This window comes from Syngnathus acus, chromosome 1 (assembly GCF_901709675.1).
Source record: "Syngnathus acus chromosome 1, fSynAcu1.2, whole genome shotgun sequence".
Lineage (NCBI taxonomy): Eukaryota > Metazoa > Chordata > Actinopteri > Syngnathiformes > Syngnathidae > Syngnathus > Syngnathus acus.
Genome location: NC_051087.1, coordinates 8835666 through 8854564, shown reverse-complemented (window position 1 = coordinate 8854564; position 18899 = coordinate 8835666). Strand labels below are relative to the sequence as shown.

Sequence of the window (18899 nt, the reverse complement as noted above, 5' to 3'; positions counted from 1 at the left end):
ATACTGTATTGCATGCAAAGATGAGAGTATTCTTTCCAGTAACACAGCAGGGATTATGTTGTGATGTGTTTTGTCTGAATTGTCGGAAGACTGAAGTTATTTTTATCTGAAATGTGCTATCACACGGTGGTAATTTGATTAAAGTCCAAACCACAGTGTGCATTTAGGTCCTAATGAGCTCCCCATGACCTTGTACCAGACATGGACTCATTACACGAAGCGCCAGGTTTGCTTCTGTCACATGTGGTTACGGTCAACATAGGAATTAAAGAGACTAAAGCCCCCCGGCACTCCTGCCCTTCCCTGTAATACAAGAGTATGCCCATTCCATCCACTGGATTGGGGAAAGGTCTTTAGGAGAGCCGATACCTCTACAGTATACTATTGGAAAATAAATGGGAATCATTTTGTATGTACTTATATGCACTTTATAAGACTGTTCAATGTCATGGGGGAACCACAGAAAAACACAGCTGAGCTGGGGTGACATCAGAAAAGGTTTTCAGCTGTAAATGTTCTTAACTTCCATTTTAATGCTGTTTCTCTTTATTTCTTTATTTCTCTTTCTTTTTTATTTTTATTTTTATTTTTATTTTTATTTTTATTTATTTACAGAACAATGTCATACATAGCTCAACTTGCAATAGCAAAATTTACGCTCTAGACTGGAGACTAGTTGAGACGTTTTTATTAGAAGCACTGTTACTGTTTGCATTGAACGTTTTTCCTAACATAATTAATCAGTTTTAAAATTCCATACAATTTACGCTGCATGCTTTATATTTTGCGTGCAATTATCACGCAAGAATTTTATTCTCATGGTCACACTTGTAGTTGTATTGTTGGCAGTTTCTGTTGTCAAAGTCGGGTCTGCATTTGGTGTTCCCATTAAAGAATGTGATTCTAAAATCCATCACCATAAACAGGATTGTATCTTTAAATAGGTTTGGCTACATTTCATCTAGTTGTTGATTTGCTATCATTTATCAAAGAATGCTTGCAACCCAAGCATCTTTTGATTCCATTATCAAATTTCCAGTATGTGCAGTGGTCGTCTTACACTATGTGGATTTGGAATGCTTAGAATAGCAGAGTATCTCCAGTGTACAATTCACTACCACTATGTTCAGCCTTCCTCTCCTCAAAGGAAGCCTGCAGAAAACAACTAGGTGGTCATAAATAATCTAGATGCACATCCATTTTTGAACCCACAGAGAGAGCTTTGACCTTCTGCACATTTGCCGCAAACCTTCTAATGTTAGACCAGGCATGCAGCTATTGCTATGGTTCTTGAGAGTAGCAAGTTTATTTTGAGACAGGTATGTGCTTCTTCAGAGAGATTGTTTGTGGTCACCTTTCCACATAAGTAGTCTGCTGCATTCTGTACATGTTGGCATCTTTAAAGTGAAATGCTGCACTGAGAGATATTAGGGAGAGGGGGCTGAACTTGAATAGATGCATTTGGACGCTTTGCTCAGTTGTGCATTCACTGTTTGCTTGGCAAGCAGAAGTGCCATAGTGATACTTGAGCATTCTCATTTGTTTATCTTTGCAGAACTAACAGAGAATTCTGAAGCCTCAGCAAATGTTATTTTGATGAATCGTTTGGTAATTAGAGACATGCCACGACAACTATAGCCTGCAGTCAAATTATAGCTTGGAGTCCCATCAACGGATTAATTGAAAAATAAGTACCCATAACCACTACACACAGAGTGTAAGCATGCCGTGCCAGTCTAGGTCTGACAACACGATATAATTTTAGTTGGGCATCAAGCCGAATCATGAATTGTTTGTGGTGTATCAAATTTTTTAGAGTCAACAAATTTTGGAGTCAAATTTAAGCATTCATTGGCTGATATGTTAAGTCAGCGGTTAATCCACAAAATTATTTATTTAACCATTTATTTATTTATTAAGTCATATTTTAAATTGGATTTTGAAAACTATTATTTTGTGTTTTTGCTCTCCAAAATGCTGTTGTCAAATCAAGGAGTGGTCAAAACCATATGGTAAACAGGTGACCCTCAGACCCTTCTATTTTTTTTTTAAAATAGGTTTGATCCCTTCTAATGCTTTCCATGCAAAGTGTTTTTCTGCAGTTTTTGGTTCTACTACTTCTCAGTGCTATCATTCTTACCCTCTCCGTTCCAAAAACCATCAACTATGTATGCATTTAACATTGTTTGCCCCCCTTTCCCTCTCCTTGGATACCCTTCCAAACACTACCCCAGGTCATCACAGGTCTAGTTCTCTGCAGTAGATAGTCTGCTAAGCATAGAACTAGATAAGGCAGATTGTTCCTGCTTTAAGGGAAGGACAGAAGAGCACAGGGGGGCAGAGAGGGAGAGATGGGAGGGAAAGATGGGAGGAGCATGAAAGGAGGGCAGCTGGAGCAGTAGGCGATTTTGACAGTTGAGTTAGAATGAGACAGGCGTGCTTGCTTGCTTGCTGGAGAGGGTGAGTGAGTGAGCAGCAGTGTTGGCAACGGACTTGCTGCAGTGCAGGTGGATCGCGTTCCTGCTTGCTTTAAGAGGAAGATTCAAAGGCACAGAGGACAGACAGAGGTTTGTTGCGCTTTTCCCTTTCGCAAAAACTGATAGTAGCCTGGTTTCTGCTCTGTGACAGACATAATGAGCACAGTGTTCTCCACCAACAGGGCTGTTATCTCACTGCCCTCTATTCCTATTGACCGTGCAGTTGTGATGGTTCCCAGAGCTGCCAGTGCCAGGGAACTGCATGCATGTTTTTAAGATTGTCTCTTTGGCTGTTGCTGTAATCTCATGCAGCAATGCTTGAGATTCAGTCATAAACTTAAAAAATAAAGAGGGGGTGAACATTCCATTTTGGCTGCTTCAAGTGTCTAGCACACTAAATGAAATAGCCCTCATCCCTCCTTTCACGGGTCCCCCTTTTTAAATACAGAGATGAATAGAATGGGACCAGATGAATGGACCCGACATCGCTTTCTGTGTGCACAAGAGAGGTGCCGCCCTCTCAAGTGTCAGCATGCTTAGCCAGTGGATGCAGAGTGTGTACTTGTGTGTGTGTGTGTGGGGGGGGGGGGTGCAGTTTTCAGATGGGGGCAGGGCTTGTTGCAACTGGCCCTCATTGATAAAAGATAAGCTATTACCTGTGTTCCCCTCTTCATATCACATATGTGTGAAGAGTTGTGGAGTTTTAAGTTGCTTTCTTTCCCTCATACGTATGACGAGGTGATTTTATCAATACCTTCAGTGTCTAAAGTTTGTAGTGAGAAGACTCCTTCCTACTTTTTCTGGCAGTTGCTGTATGTGTTATGTCAAAGGCGCACATAAACAACGTTTCAGATCATTTTTTTCTTTTTATCATAAGCCCTTAGTCCTACAGTATCCCCCTTTGGCTTGCTGGTAGTGTTACTTCTGTTTAGCAATGTGTCTGCTGCATGCACCACATGCACAGATCCTCCCTAATTTAAACATGATTAATAAATGGAACATATCACCACAAGTTTAGTCTGCCTTTTCATGCGGATGGATGCGCTTCACACTCACTTTTTTTCTGGAATTAAAGTTCATAGCTCAGAACTTCTCCTTTTCTGGTTGTCATGGTAACACAAAGCTGAATTCACTTGGCAACACCCCCCACCCCCAGTAGATGGGGGTTGGGTGACCAGTGGCTCATCTCATAACCCCATTTCCAATGAAATGGGGAATGTTCAAACTGAACATCCTTCTTCTTCTTCTTCTTCTTCTTCTTATTATTGTTATTATAGAATAGAGGTTGTAAAGGATTTGCAAAATGCTTCAACTTCATTGATATTTGTGATGCAAAGGTCCTCCAAACTCCAGGTTGCAATCAATAGGAATGCTTAAAGGTGTGGCAGTCAATAATCTATAAGGCCACTAGTTGTTGGAAAGATCTGTTGCTAGACTACTGTTGAAGTGCCTCTGCAGCACTGTTTGCGTGCTGCTTCCCTATGACATCTCTCCTTGCATACATGCATGTGTATGATCTGATTCCCTCTGCAGTGGGAAACACCAAATATGATGCAGCTGAAATTGAATTACCACTTGACAAATTGTAATTGGTAAAAATTAATGAATGGATACATTTAAGTCCTATACATGCAGTTTTTAAAGTCATGTGATAAAGAAAAAACAAGAAATTAATAAAACAAATACAACTGACGCCACAAAACATGAAATCAATCCAGAGTCTTTGCCTGCAAACCACAGTACAGAAATCTGCCGACCACCTCAGTTTGGGTGAATTTTGCCACAAATCTCTGCGGTGTGTTTTGACTGGCAATGGTTACTCTCATTGGGATTGGGGAGCGACCTCAGAGATTAGGGTCCAAGTTGTGTCTTGTTCTGCAGTCGATTTTGAGATAAGAACCTTTTCAAACTGGTGTTTAGTGTTGCCACTAATGGGTGTTTCTACACTTGCTGACATCATTCATGCATGCACCTACATGCCATAAAACATTAATCATTGACCCACACTGGCTGGGTAACTGCTGTGTTTATTTCGCAATATTGCTATTGACTTAAATTGTCAGACATAAAAAAAAACACATAATAGATATTTTTGCTCCAAGTAATGGCGCTGGATAAAAATAAATGAAATTATTATAACGAATGAATAATTATTGAAAGTTGTAATGCAGTGCGCTTTTCTGTAATATCAATTAAGATCAAACACCCACGACAAGCCTTAACCATGCTGTCATTAGCATTTTACAAACATCAGTTTCAAATCCATTCATTACCCCAATTGTTTCTACAACTCCAAGTGAGACGCTTTATATGTTTTTTATGTATTTTAATTCTAACCAAAGTTAGAAATGACTCTGTTCAATACTTCCACATCAAAGTGGTTCAGAATTTTGGCCCAGCAACCTCATTGAGCCACAAGAGCACTATTTATTTTCTGCCCTGTTTCTCTTTATGATCATCGGGGAGAAAAAAAAAAAAAAAAACTGGTGAAATTTTGCAAACCACTTCAGAATGAGCACTGAACCTATAGCATTATCGAAAAAGACTAAGAGGAAGCTTACATGTGGGCTTTGATAGAAGAACTAAACACCCCTTAACTTTCATGTGAATTTGCTCTCAGGGCTTCAAACTCACTGTGATCAAGTTTCTCTGCTAGCAGTCAAGATCACTTTGTTTTGTTATTGTTGAGGTTGCTCAGAGTTCAATTTCTCTGCACAAATTAGCCTTGGTTTCCCTTTCCCTGAAATAAAGGTTGAGCGTTTTATCAGATTCAGTCATTTAATGTTTTTAGAAAGGAATTGCTGTATATTGTTGGGATATAGCAAATCACTCATGTCTAAATATAGATTGAAATGGCTGAATTATGCCACATAGGTGCTAACCCCTAACCTGTCCTGACACAGCCTTTACCATCATGAGTTATGACGTGTTGGATGAAATTATCCCATCACTTACCATTTCAGAGGTCATGGGAGTGATTTTCTGAACTGTTTTTAGATCTTATTAGATACGTTTAAAATGATCTAATAACTCTGAAATGGCCGTGACTGTAAAGACTTTTTAAATTAACAGCACAAAAGTAAGGCATTTGTTTTTAGATTATTTCTTTGATGAAACAATACTTGGCAATAAATATTGGCGCCTGTTTATGACCCCTTTAAATAGTGCCACATTTGTAAGGAGCATGTATTTGTGGGATGAGCAGCAGAGATGGGTATGTGAGTTGCGGCTAGGAAAAACTACCCATGTCTTCTCTGCCAATACCAGACAGCTTATTTTGCTGTTGCTATTTGCTCTTGTTTGGTTTTTGGTGGATTGGATAATTGAAGTTTGAAGAAACAACTTAACCACTTCATTATTTAATATTCAGGACTCTCACTCCTTCTCATGCTGCTTACCAGCCTGGCCACACACTGCTATGGATGACATCTTATTCTTCAGCATTTGTTGCAAGTCCGCCAATGTGGTGTGTTGTGAAAAGCATGCCCAAAATGTTCTGCTCTCCTGTCTCTGCTTGGTAGCTGTCTCTGTGGCGTTTGCATGTTCTCCTTATCATTTAATGGGATTATCCTGCTTTACTCCTACATTCCCAAAACTTGTACCCCAAGGTGATTAAGCACTCTAATGCAATAATGTAAATGTGAGAGATAATAGTTGTCAGTGTGCCTTGGACTGGTGACCCATCCTGCCTCTCACACAAATTCTGATGAGATAGACTTTAGATCACTTGAACAGGATATGGACAGATGAGACAGTTTGTTATTGTTGTATCAATTCTACTCAAATTCCTTCCATGAAAGGACTTGAAATATCAATTTCAGACTTGTTGACGAAACAAGGAATTGAAGCCATCTGGACTGAATATGCCCAGTTTGATGCGGACAAAGCAAGAAATTATCCAATGACAATGAATGGTTCATTTCTGTTTTCTCACTATGTTGCCATTTCCTGTGCAGCTGGTTCCGTCACAGAAAAACAGAACCTAGGAGATGAGAAGTCTAAACAGCAGTCCTGCCAGTGGGCTGGGCGTTCCCCTCTGCTGAGCCACGTACAGTCAAATGAACTTTCTTATTTCGTAATCTGAAGCTAATGACACTGCTGAGGAGGCAGGGTCGCAGATGTGATCACTGCAGGTTTATGAAATAGGCATTTACAAAGTAGCTAATATTGCACAAAAAATGGGAATGTTGATTTGAAATTTTTGGACCAAGTTTTAGAATGTCAGAATTACATTGTGGTACAGTAACACTGTGAGCCACAGGGCACCAAAGTACCTATTAAACATGGTAGGAGCAGAAGTGGCAATTTGTCCAGCTCTCTGAAATAGCTCTCTCTATTTGTACTGACAAGCAGTTCCAGAGATTTACAGTGCAGCCATGACCCTCAGCAGACACTGGGTTCACTCAGGTTCCACTTGACATCTCGTAGGCCATGGCCCCAATAAAGTATTCTCTTAACGGGGGTTGGAAGGTTTTCACATCTGACACTAACCTGCTTCTACGACTTGCCACAAACGGAAGATCTGCAATGTATTTTTGCAAGGCAACTTTACTGTTAAGGATAGATAGAGTCAAAAAATGAGATATTTACTCAGTTCTCGAGTGTATTTGTGTGACAACGGCTCACCAGTTTGCCTTACGGTCATAGTGTTATGTTTTGTTAGCATAATCTTTTGGGCAAAATTATTCAATATGCTTCAAGGGAACACATTTTTTGAACCGCCAATGGAGATGTGAAACATTGTGAAAATTAAACTGTTGAGGGTAAATGTGAATAATATTGAATATTTTTTATAAATTGTTATTGTCTTATTATTATTACAAAGCTCTTCCGTCATTTCACAACTGTTGTTTTTGAATGTTTGGCAATGGGCACGTTGTGAAACACAAACTGCTTGTCATTGGCAAATATTGAATGAAATAAATTCCCCCCAGTCATTTCTCTCATACAAATGTAGAAACATGCTAACCACAATTAATACTAAAAGTTAAAAATAATTACCATTATGCAACTTCTAACTGGAAATGAAATAAAAAGCGGTTTTGTCTTCAAATAAATAAACAAAACTTTGGCAACAAGATCTTGTAGTCCTTCAGGACCATCAAGTGATCAAGTGTCGTGGTATTTGAATAACAGTTAAGCCATCCCACACAATTTTTTTGAAATATGCAGCAACACCTGATTATCACAATATCACCGGCTTACTGATCCATCCACATAAACATTAATGACAGAACGAGGGCATACACAGTTTTATAAAATATACTCTTACTCCACAGATTCTTTACACACATTTTTAAAACGTATCCAAACACACTTTTTTAAGTAACACTTATCAACTTAGTCATAGTGAAACCTCAATTCATATGAAAATCTTTCTGAAATCTTAAATAGACATATTTGTTTGACAATACATAGTCAGCTTGCCAAATGAATCATGTTGATGCTAGTCCACAATGTGCACATTAAATGCTGACATTAAGTTCCACCCTGTCATTGCCCACCCTGTCAGTGATTGCTCGTATATTGTCTCTTTGCAGTTAACTAAAAAAAGTGAAGGGGTTTGACCACTATGCATTTCTAACAGTATAACAGTGTTAAGACTATGAATATAGGCTAAAGGTCAATGGGTCAAATGGAAGTGAAAGTCTCAGAGGCATCTTATCTGGAAAGTGACTTAAATGAGAGTACACAGGTATGTCTGTGTCTCGGATAACTAGCGCTCTTAATGCAGTTCACCACTTCAAAGCGTACATCTTGGCTTTTGGCCACAACACTCGTCATCAGTGCATGGAAAGAAGCTCATTCTGAGTCTGATGCTTGCCTCATGCTGCCTGGGGTCTGGCAGGTAAATGGATCAGTCTTATGGAAGTCATTAAAATTCCTTGGAAACATGTGGACACTTGTTTATTTTTCCGCCTGTCTTGAGAGTGGCAGGCTGCCAGGATAATGCACTGTCCTTCCTTGTCGTCGGAGGAGATGCGAGTGGCGTGACAGAAAGTGAGGTGGGAGGAAGAATGGCAGTTGCAGAAGAAAGACGCAGAGAGAATGAAATGAAGTTGAATATGGAGGGATGAATGCAAAACACTGCCTGCTGAATGGCGGTGAAAATGAATAGCTTTAGTGACATGTGAAAAGAAACAGACTCAAGTTGAGAAATAAACTAGTAGTGTTTGGTTCAGTTATTTCGATTCATGCATATTACCGTATTTTCCGCACTATAAGGCGCACCTAAAAACCTCCAATTTTCTCAAAAGCCGACTTATAATCAGGTGTGCCATATATATGGACCAATATTGAGCCACTATAGCAGGTGTGTCCAAAGTCCGGCTCGCGGGCCAAATGTATATATCTTATATATGGACAAAGTTTTAAAATGGGCCATTCATTGAAGGTGTGCCTTATAATCCGGTGTGCCTTATATATGGACAAAGTTTTAAAATGGGCCATTCATTGAAGGTGCGCCTTATAATACAGTGCGCCTTATAGTGCGGAAAATACGGTAGTTATTTTGCTTGAATTTTGTGCTATTGTAAAAAAGCCTTCGGTTCATCTTCAAACAAAAAATCTAATATCACAACCGTCACCATGGCATAAAGGGCTGTGCCCGCCATCAAGCTGCTTTTAGAAAATCTAAAATCTGATCTAATCTAAATCTGCCGTAATACTTGCCAGTGGAAAAGCCACAAAGTCGCAAAGTGCGCTCGCGTTCAAGACTGAGGTCTGGCTATTGGGCTGTCTATGAGCATTCTAAAGTCACACTGGCCGGGCGTTCTCCCTGATTGGTAAAACAGACAGGAGCTCTTGAAGGAGATATTAATTCTCAGCTTTTGTTAGAGCACTCTGTATGCTCCATTAGCCAGTTTCTAAATCAATTTGGAAGATTTTAGCGCAGTAAACTTGTTCAGAATGTTGTCATGACTGAGAAAATTTGCAGATACCACCGTCTTCTTGTATATCTGAAAAGCAGATTTAAAGGACCAGGGTCGGATTGTAATGACACCACAGGGAGGGTAAAGAAAGAAAAATCAGGTCCTGCTTTATTGGAGCATAGCGATGGTTTCAAAGCAGCAACAGCTGAAAAATGTATCAGTGTGAACGCTGTTGCAACAGATACTCCCATCATCGTGGGACAAGAGACAAATATTACGGCAGCTTGCCATTATTGACGTCACTCTCTATCTGTCCATCTCCTACCTACATATTTTTCTGTGTTGGATCATCAAGTGTGACCGACCCTTGTTTTTGTTATAGATACTACACCACAGAAGCGCAGATGGGATTTTGGAAGTGGAGGGGTGACAGGGACAATGTTTAACCCTAACTTTGAAACCCTGACCCTACTTTGAAACCCTAACCTTGGTTTGAAACCGGGTTGTATGGCATTTAAGAGAAAACGTCTGGCTGGAGTGAGTCAGGGCAATCTTGAATGTAGAAAGCTGAAAGGTCTTGAAAAAATTGTAAGAAAGCACTTGCATGAAACCCAGTTCTCTTCCACGGTGGTCTCATCGTGTGTGGTTGCTTTAGAGGCCCAGAGAGAGAAGCTGATAATTGGTCTTTTTCAGGTTCAATTGGAAGGCTGCGTTCCACAATATCATGAATGAAAACTTTTGTGTAGAATAGTGTTGAAGTCCCTTTCCACATTGGAGAAGTATTTCCCATCTTCAGTCAAATGCTTGGTCAGCTCCTGCCAATTTCACATGAACGAATATACTTTCAAAAGGATAACACCCACACAGTCACCAAAGCTGTGACTTCTGAACCTGTTCCTCTACATCCTCACAGGAAGCTTGTCCTTCCTTCATGCTCGCATGTGTGCCCATACACACTTGCATCTGTGGCAACTGGCATTGCATCTGAGCTGGACCCTCACTCAGGCAACTGCCAAATAACATGATAATCAGACACGGATGACAAAGCACACAGACAGATAAGCTCAGGAAATGATAGTTAAACTATGCCCCAGCCTTGACCCCCCCTTGAGCATTCAAGAACCTCTGACTTTGGTCATCCTGACCAAAGTGTGTGTGTGTTTGTTTTATGTAGTCTTTGTTTGCCGGACTTGACGTGTTGTGACATGAATGTTCAATAAATTGTTGATGAGGTGAAGAAGACTCTTAGGAGTCTCCAACAAGGTGCTTGACCTTCTCCGTGTCATTGACTTTCCCTCTCACAGATGGATGCTTTGTTTTGATTTGTGTAGCGAACCCCAACAGGCTTTTGGCTGACGAGGTCGAAATCACGGGGGACTCGCTTGAACACATGAACTCCGGACACGCCACTCTCTCACTTGGCAGCTTGTTATTGAGCGGTCAGATGTGATGGAAAGGGTCAAAGCACAGAGCGGGGACAGTGACTCGCTGAGAAAAACGCTTGTTCTTGTTTCCCTTCCTGTCATGGTACGGACGTGCTGAGATTCATCTTTTATACAAAACAAAAACTCCCGAAAGCCCCCTGGCCAAATTCCAATGTGTCAAGACCACCCTTTTGATCTACAGTGCAGCACACATGGGTCCAAGATGGAACAGGTTTTCTGTTTTATTGAGCAACAATTTAAATAATATTGCAATTATTTTTATCCTTAATCATAAAGATAAGCTTGATGAACGGATTGTGCACACAAACTGCAATTATGTTGATAAGTTTGTATGATTACAATTTCCCAATTATAGTTGATTGGAATCACCGCGAGGCTGACTTTGTTCGTGGTTTTTAATCTAAGGTTCATCAGATACTTGATGATTTTGATACCTGAAGGTTTCTGTGGCGTTTCGAAGTCTTCAAAGTGAACAATTTGTAATATCAGACTCCTTTTTGAGGTCCTGGGCTGGTGCTCCCCACTTTCATTTTGTCTCACTGTCTTCACTTTTGCCCTTTTTCCTGCTCGGATGGGGTCATCGCTCTCTGCGGATGTTTGTTTGCCATCGCCATGGAAACTGGTGAGTGCGACTGTGAGTAAGTGGCCCCTTGTGCAAATGTGTGTGTGCTAGCATGATTAGACCGCAGTTGTAGTTCACAAATAATGACCTCACTTAGACACAGACCCCAAAATATCAAATCTGTCTTCCCCGTCAAATTGTGTAATGGATAGTCCCGGAAAACAAGCCAGCACTCCGGCCCCCTCAAAATGCGTGCGTGTGCTTGCATGTGAGAGAGAAGGAGCGCTTGACCAAAGACCAGTTCATTCTTTTTCGACAGCAGGAAAAACAAGTATAATTGATTTCAAATTCCCTAATAGTGCAATACTATGTTCATTGGAAACAAATTCCGAAACCAGGAAAAGAAGAAAAGGGTAAATGGAGTTCATGAGCTGACAACGGACTTCAGTGTTGGTGGAGTGTGCCGTCTGTGCTCCATTGTACTGGCTCATCATTGATAAACATGTCTCTCTCACTGTGAAAATGTGCAACGCCAAATACAAACTCAATTTGTGCAATTCAAAGTTTGAAAGGAAAATTATGACGAATTAGAAGTCGCCTTTTTTTTTTAAACTTTTTATTTATTTTTTCAGAAAAAAACCCGGCCTCAAAAATATAAACTCTTCCAGGAGACAAATAAAGTAGGGGTCCTCACATTGAAAGCAGCTTTTGGCATGACCATAGATATACACGCCCTTAAATTGTATCACAGATGCTTGCGCACTAATCAGTGGGATTGCTCAGTTATTTTGGTGCATACGATAATGACTTGAACATAAAATCTACTTCCTGGTTAAAGTAGAATTTTAGCTGCAAGTGAAAATAGACAGGACAGTTTGTACTGTCCAAATATAGTCAGTAACAAACAGGAAGGTGTTTGCGGAAAACATAGTCTTATTAGCAGAACAGTGGAGTCTATGTAAAAGAAGCAATGGCCTTTGAACGTCTCTTCAAGCCAGACGTTGATGTCAACAGGCGCTTTGAAAAAGTCATATAAGTCACACAAAAGCTAATTCAGCACTCAGCTCCTCATTGTGCCACGTATCCATGGAGCTGCAATGATCGTTTGGCTATTCACTCGGTGGCTGATCGTAAAGCTGGTGACTTTGTGTGCATATGGGCTAGGCCAGAAAATGAAAAGAATGAATTGTTTTATACACTTGGTGTTTTACAGTCCTTGCAGGTTGGTCTTTTTTTTTATTGACTTCTTATTGGTCTTCACATTTTTGAATTAGTGTCCACATTTTTGTGTGCTTTGCTTGTATTACATTATTTTGTGATATTTCTAGAAACAAATTAACACATTTTCTCCCGCGATGCACAAACATTTATTGGGTTTGAGGTATTGCAGGCCTTTTTTTTTGGTATTGTGGCGGTTTTGAGATGCAAAATTATCCTTTTGTAGCTTTGACAACCACTCATGGAACACAAACATATCATCCACATTTCTTTGACTCTCATGTCAAAGTCTTAACCAAAGAGTCCCCAACATGGATTTGATTAACTTTGAAAATGTCACATCTGCTTTAACCATTGATGATGACATTGTATATGCTCTCGCTATATATCTATAGTATATGAGTCATCTCACAGTGACATAATTATAACATGCCATGCACTTCAAGGAACAAATATTGGCAGCAAATGAAAACAATTTCAATGTGTTGCGTTGTCAGTCCTGCATAGTGCCTAAATGAGTAGATGCAATGAGTGCCCTCGTGTCAGTTCAGTTCAACTTGACCATCTGATGAGATGATGACCAGGCAGAGACTTCCTGTCATCATTTCCACAACTCATTAAGTCTCAATCAATGGAGGAAATGAAGCAATAACTCTGACGTCTTTGCAGATCCAAACGCACACGCTGCTCCATCACTTGTCCTCTTCTGTCTGCTGTCAACATTTAAGCCACAAGGCCAAGGTAGACTCCTCCCACACAATGTTTGACTGCACCCTCCTTGCTTTGTTTTTTTTGGTCCCTGGGAATGCGACTACGTCTCATTGCATTAAACATGTGCATCCGACTAAATGCCTGCTTAATCCTCAAAAATGGATTAGTGGTGATTGAGGATCACTTCCACGCTAGTGTGAAAGTAGACAGGCTGTTAAGAATGGCTAGAGTGACAGCTCTCGCAGTATGTAGTTGTACACATGGATGTGTATTTGGATATCCACACTAGGTGGTGGAATACGTGGGCCTGTTCAAGCCTCCAGGCTTAAAGTTATCAGGGCAACAACCTACCACATGAGTCATCAAGGCTGAAAACCTGCTGGTATTCTGTTTACATAAAATGGAACACTGGGGTTTATCAGCATATTTTGGAATTAATAAGTAGTTTCTTTATAAGTTAAGAAATAGAGTTATTTTATAGAGGAGGATCATTTCTGCCAATTTTCTGAGAGGTCTCCACACCACTATGGCTTTTTGTTCTTGGAGGGAAAAAAAATGCAAGTCATGAACTTTATGTTTTTCATTCCAGGATGCATTTAGTCTTGGTTCTCCTCTCTTGGGTTTTGTTTTTGTCACAAGGGTCACGGAGGGGATGAATGACTTCATCACTGAATGGGATTACTTAAAAGTGCAGGGGTGGACAGATGATTCATGAACCAAACTTTTCAAAAGGTTTGCACAGCGGAGGCAGCATTTTGCCGCATGCATCTAGTTTGACGTCATTGGGATTTATTTTAAGTTGACATGAAGCAGTGATTTTAGTCGTCTCCAGCCTGTGATTAGGTATCTGGGGGAGACAGACCGAGCTTTATCAGTGAGTCACGTCTGTCACCATCTCCCTCCTGCTGTAGTTGTCCTGGTGTTTTGTGTTTGCATCAGTCAAATGAGAGCAATGCTCGGACTTTGATAGTTTAGACCAGACTGACTGGCAGGATCCCAAAATTTGGGGACTGCCACACAGTCATTAAAAATGCTCTATTAAAGTAACGAGAAAATGCCTTAGCATATAACAGGATAGGCTCAGAAAGCATTCCAGCTGTTTAAAATAAAACTCGCCACCCTTCTTTCATCAGTAGCATTAAGAGAAGGATGTGGGGCACATATAATGTGAAAATTCACAGCCACGTACTTGAGCTTGAGAATTTTTACCATTTTTTTTAAAGATGATTGCGGTGCATGGTGATGTCATCATTCATGATGAGGTAGAAAATGTTTCCCATCTGTTCAGTAATTTAAAGACCAACACAATTTAACGTTTCAGTTGTTGAAATATGGGTCAACACCCACTCATTGCTTTTCCATTTGTTGAACAGGCTGTAATAAAAAGTGAAAATAAATTAATTGCTTTATCATGATGTGCAGTAAAATGTAATTGGAAGTTCCTTGGTCAATGTACTTAAAGAGTGAAATCTGGATTAAATAGTTATTTCGGATTCCTACGACCCATGCAGCCTTATTTTAGGACTTATTTAAAAATGCATGATAGACTCACAACTTATTTGCACACTCTCCGCCAAGAGATTCATGCTGCTTTAGCAGAGTCAAAACTGTTACATGTGTTTAAAAAAAAAGTCCAAACAAGCTTTAGGTGTGGCTAAAGCCTGCCACTTTTATTTGAAGTAAAAGTTATGACTCAAAACAGTGAAGCGGAAATATTAAGATTAAAAGGCTGGCCTTGGTCCATGACTGGCAGGTACTAAAAACAACTGCTGGTTCCATACAATGCATGAGAAATTCTGTATTGCGCAATGTTCTGAAACATCTTGCTTAACATGAGTTGGAACAGCAGGTTTTAGAGCTTAGAAATCATTTTTAGACATTTATTCAAAGCACATTTGGCATTGTTGTAGATTGCGTAAGGTTACTGGCAATGTTTCACCCTGGCAGGTTTATGGCATTAGAACCAGTTGACTGATACGAAGAAGGTGCAGTTACTTCCTTTTTAAGATATCAGAAAAACAGAGCCTCGTGGACAGTTAAACTGAGAGCCGTTAGTTCTGTAATCCCCAAACAAATCTGTTTTGCACAAGAACAAAAAGACAAAAATAAGACAATGCAGCACATTAAGCCATGTCAAAGTGAGAATATAGTAAATGTGGCCAATCCCCTAAGGAAACTGCATGATATTATAGTTTGTCTTAAAAGTGTAACAAAATAAAGAAGTGGCTTGCTTAAAGATGAATGGAAATTTTGATTAAACATCACATATGCTCAATTAACCCCGAGTGACCCTTGATGCTGACCTGCGATGTGACAGAGGATCATTTACATTTAAATATTGATCTTTGGCAAATTTGTCGCCTGAGGGGCCATCCGAGTCTAATATGTGTCTTTTGTAAACAAACAAATTTACAGTAAGTCAGTCAACTGCAGAAGGTTGTGCGGTCTGCGGCCGGACGGCATCATAATCCCCGACCTCTAAGTATAGTTGCCCGGAGACAGTTGTGGGCTATGTGAGGTTGTGTAAGTAAGAGATGTAAAGAGAGCGAGGATTGTGGAATGTGGAAGAGTGTCTAGGCTTTGAATTGATCAAAGAAAATGAGCAAAGGGGGGGGTGTAAAAAGTGCAGAGAGGGAGAGAGTGACCGAGAGAGGAGGTGGAGGAGGCAAGGGTGGAGCAGGAAGGGCGATTATTGTGTCAGCCTGCTTCTGATTGGTCAACGTGTTTGGATGTGTGTGTGTGTTTGCACACGGATGTGTGTGCATGTGCGTGTGTGTGAGAGCCACTGGGCGGGGGATTAAGCCTGCATCACGTGGTTCCTTTAGCTTCTTTTACACACATACCGTCATTTGCAGAGGGCACACACACACAAACTGATCCTCTCACATATAGACTCACAGCTGTTGATTCATCTCTCTCTGATGAACGGCGAGGAGCCAAGAAGCCCTGCAGGGAGCTGAAGGAGAAAGCAGCTCTGCCGTTTGCTCCATCGCGACTCCACTTGAGAGCAGCTACATGGAGGATCTAGATTGACAAGTGCACTGATTTGTTTTTACGATCGCTTCCTGGTGTTCCTTTGGGTCATTCTGCTCTTGCTCTTGCTCTTGCTCTCTCTCACACACACACACACACGGTCTCTTGCTCTTCTTATTTTCTGAATCTGTGGGAGTTGATGCAAGATTTCAGGCAGCAAGTTAGAGGACAAAAAGAGACATGTGCTTTTCTTTTGGTTTCGCCACCTACCACCACTGCTGCTTCTCTTCCATTCATTGACCAAGGAGGAAATAAAAGGTTGGTTGGGCTTGTATATTTACACCTGCTTTGGCTTTCCAAGTAGACTGTCCTCAAACTGTCTGAGTTTATTTGACACAGCCACATTGTTGTTGAAACGTGTCTCCTGTTGTGTTGCACCGCAGCTGCACCTCCCAGTCATTCCATCCCTGTGACTGATTTTCAGTTTAAGGGGAATTCCACACTAAGTTGGGTTGCTTGGGCCTTCAATGCCGCACTATAAACACACATGGTGCTAACTGTGCAGTGAGTGTGAGCGCCAGAGGAGATTAGCGCTACTTATTATCTCATGTGTGGAGTCTTTATGTGAAAGGCAACTCGGACGAGGTAACTTGGCCTCACTGCGGTACCAGAGCATTATTTTGTGAAATACAAATAAATGACTCCGAAAAGTGTGCTTGTTGCACACGAACGCCCTTTATGCAAGTTGAAAAACAGACCTGCATGCTGTGTGCGGCTTTCAGTTGCTCCGATTTTGCCTCACATGCTGTCCTCTGGTTTCACCGCTAGCTCTGTCTTCCTTGTCATACTGGCTTGCTGAATCGTGGAAACACGCCCCCTCCTGTTTCTGCATGTGTGTGTGTGTGCATGTGTGTATCGGACTGCAAGGCTATGTGTGGATTTTGCATGTGTGGATATAATTAGCTGCCCTAGAGATCCTTTCCTGGTATTGTTACTGTTGGGGTTGTAAAGTAACCCACAAGGCTGTCTATATTTAGAGGTGGCAGCCACACAAGCAGTTATAATTTGGTGTCTCCCCCAAGCATGAAAAAGTTATGCAGGTGGATGTTTATCAGTGGTATTGCCTCCACCAAGGCAGTGACAGTTCTAATTTAGCTCAGCATCACATTTGAAACCTTAAGACATGATCACTGCCTGCTGATGTCTCATTTTTATTTAATTTATTAATATTAATTCATTAAAACATCTGCTTATGAGGTGCCTTGCATTTGGCTGGGTGTCCAGGGTGTATCAAACTTTTCTCAAAATCAACTGAGATAGGCTCCAGGTGACCTTTGACCTCCACAAACTTTCTGCAAGTCAGTTGATGTGTGTTGAAGCGGCGATGAATTTGATGTCACGTAACCCTTTCTAAATAACTATTGACCAACACTTTCCAATTCATCCCCACGTTGTGATGGATTGTTCCATGAGGGAAGGTTTCCAAGATCTCACAAAATGTACGCTCTTTTTCCACCATGCAGAACCTAATCAGTATTGACTGTTGGCAAATGCAGGTACTAACACGTTCTGTTTCCAGCTGGTCTTCCAAATGTACCAACCTGATAACCATATGCTTGACAAAAAACACTGCGGGGCTCTCAGTTTCCCAGACATGACGACACACACACACACACCAACACACACACACGCACATAGGCGTGATTACTGTTGACTGCTGTGCTATTGGGACCATGATTCACCACAGTTCTCATCTTTTTGGCTGAAATGAAATGAACAAGATTTATATTTGTATGAATGATATTCACTTTGTTGGGACAAACTCCTAAATCAAACTTGCTCTTTTTAATACTTGATGGCCACTGGACAATCCTTTGGTTGCTTTCCCATTATGCCTCAAGTCATTATCTGTTCAAAACACTTCTGAATTATTCCGCTGCTTTTATCAGCAGTCACATGATTTCTTTGGCAGCCATACATGCCCACCTGGCCATGGAACAGTTGAGCAGCCAGTTGTCGCATTACTTTTGAGCCCTTAATAAGTGGAAAGCATACTTGCAAACTGTTGTTAGTCCTAAACCTAATTTGGATGTACACGCAAATATCCTCAAATTAAAGCTCAAAATCTGTAGATTTATTTTGAATACATTTTGATGATATTTAGAGCCCCAACAAAAAGAGAATGCATGGTTGCTAGATTCATGTGGAAGATGGAGCGATGTGTGCTGTCTGAGCTGCTGGCTCTGGACCAGCTCCAAATGTCAATGGAGCACTGGTGCATGACGGGTCAACATTCCTGCTAATAAACAGTAAGCTGTTGTAATTGAGATCGAAGGGGAAGCTTATTTTGTAAACTAAATGAAAGATGGAATGCAGTCGTGCATCAATGTCACTCAGGTTTCATGTTACAGTCAACAAGCGTAATACAACAGTGCCGCAGGTCTGACATGAAGATGTCTGTGAGAAGTCTTGTTTCATTTAATTGTTATTCTAGAGGCAGCAATTAGCGCTGGTGCTGCTGCCGAGCTGCTCTGGTCTTGTCAGCCCTAATTTGTTGGAGTGGAGTGGAAAACACTGATTCAATCACCAGCGTTATGTTAATTGGACTAATTTAAACTCATACGTGCAGAAAAAATCTGAT

At 40.7% G+C, this 18899-nt stretch overlaps 1 protein-coding gene and 1 long non-coding RNA gene across 14 annotated transcripts in view; one reads left to right on the top strand and one right to left on the bottom strand.

The window, feature by feature from the left end:
• Positions 1 to 18899, top strand: part of add3a (adducin 3 (gamma) a) — a 42956-nt gene that overhangs the window by 1651 nt on the left and 22406 nt on the right. For 6 of the 13 annotated variants that reach the window (XR_005100815.1, XM_037275998.1, XM_037275744.1 and 3 more), the window contains exon 1: positions 2405 to 2561. The exons of 2 other annotated variants lie outside the window; for them this stretch is intronic. The gene's annotated coding sequence lies outside the window, so the exon portion shown is untranslated. Of the gene's footprint in view, positions 1 to 2402; positions 2568 to 13241; positions 13316 to 16108; positions 16577 to 18899 lie in introns of those variants that run through there. 5 more of the 13 variants (XM_037275369.1, XM_037275190.1, XM_037275276.1 and 2 more) reach the window with 5 other exon arrangements.
• LOC119137075 lies at positions 14933 to 17444 on the bottom strand. Its single transcript, XR_005100860.1, has 2 exons — positions 17017 to 17444; positions 14933 to 16725 (listed from the first exon to the last, which is right to left on the bottom strand). It is a non-coding gene; the product is annotated as an uncharacterized LOC119137075 (long non-coding RNA).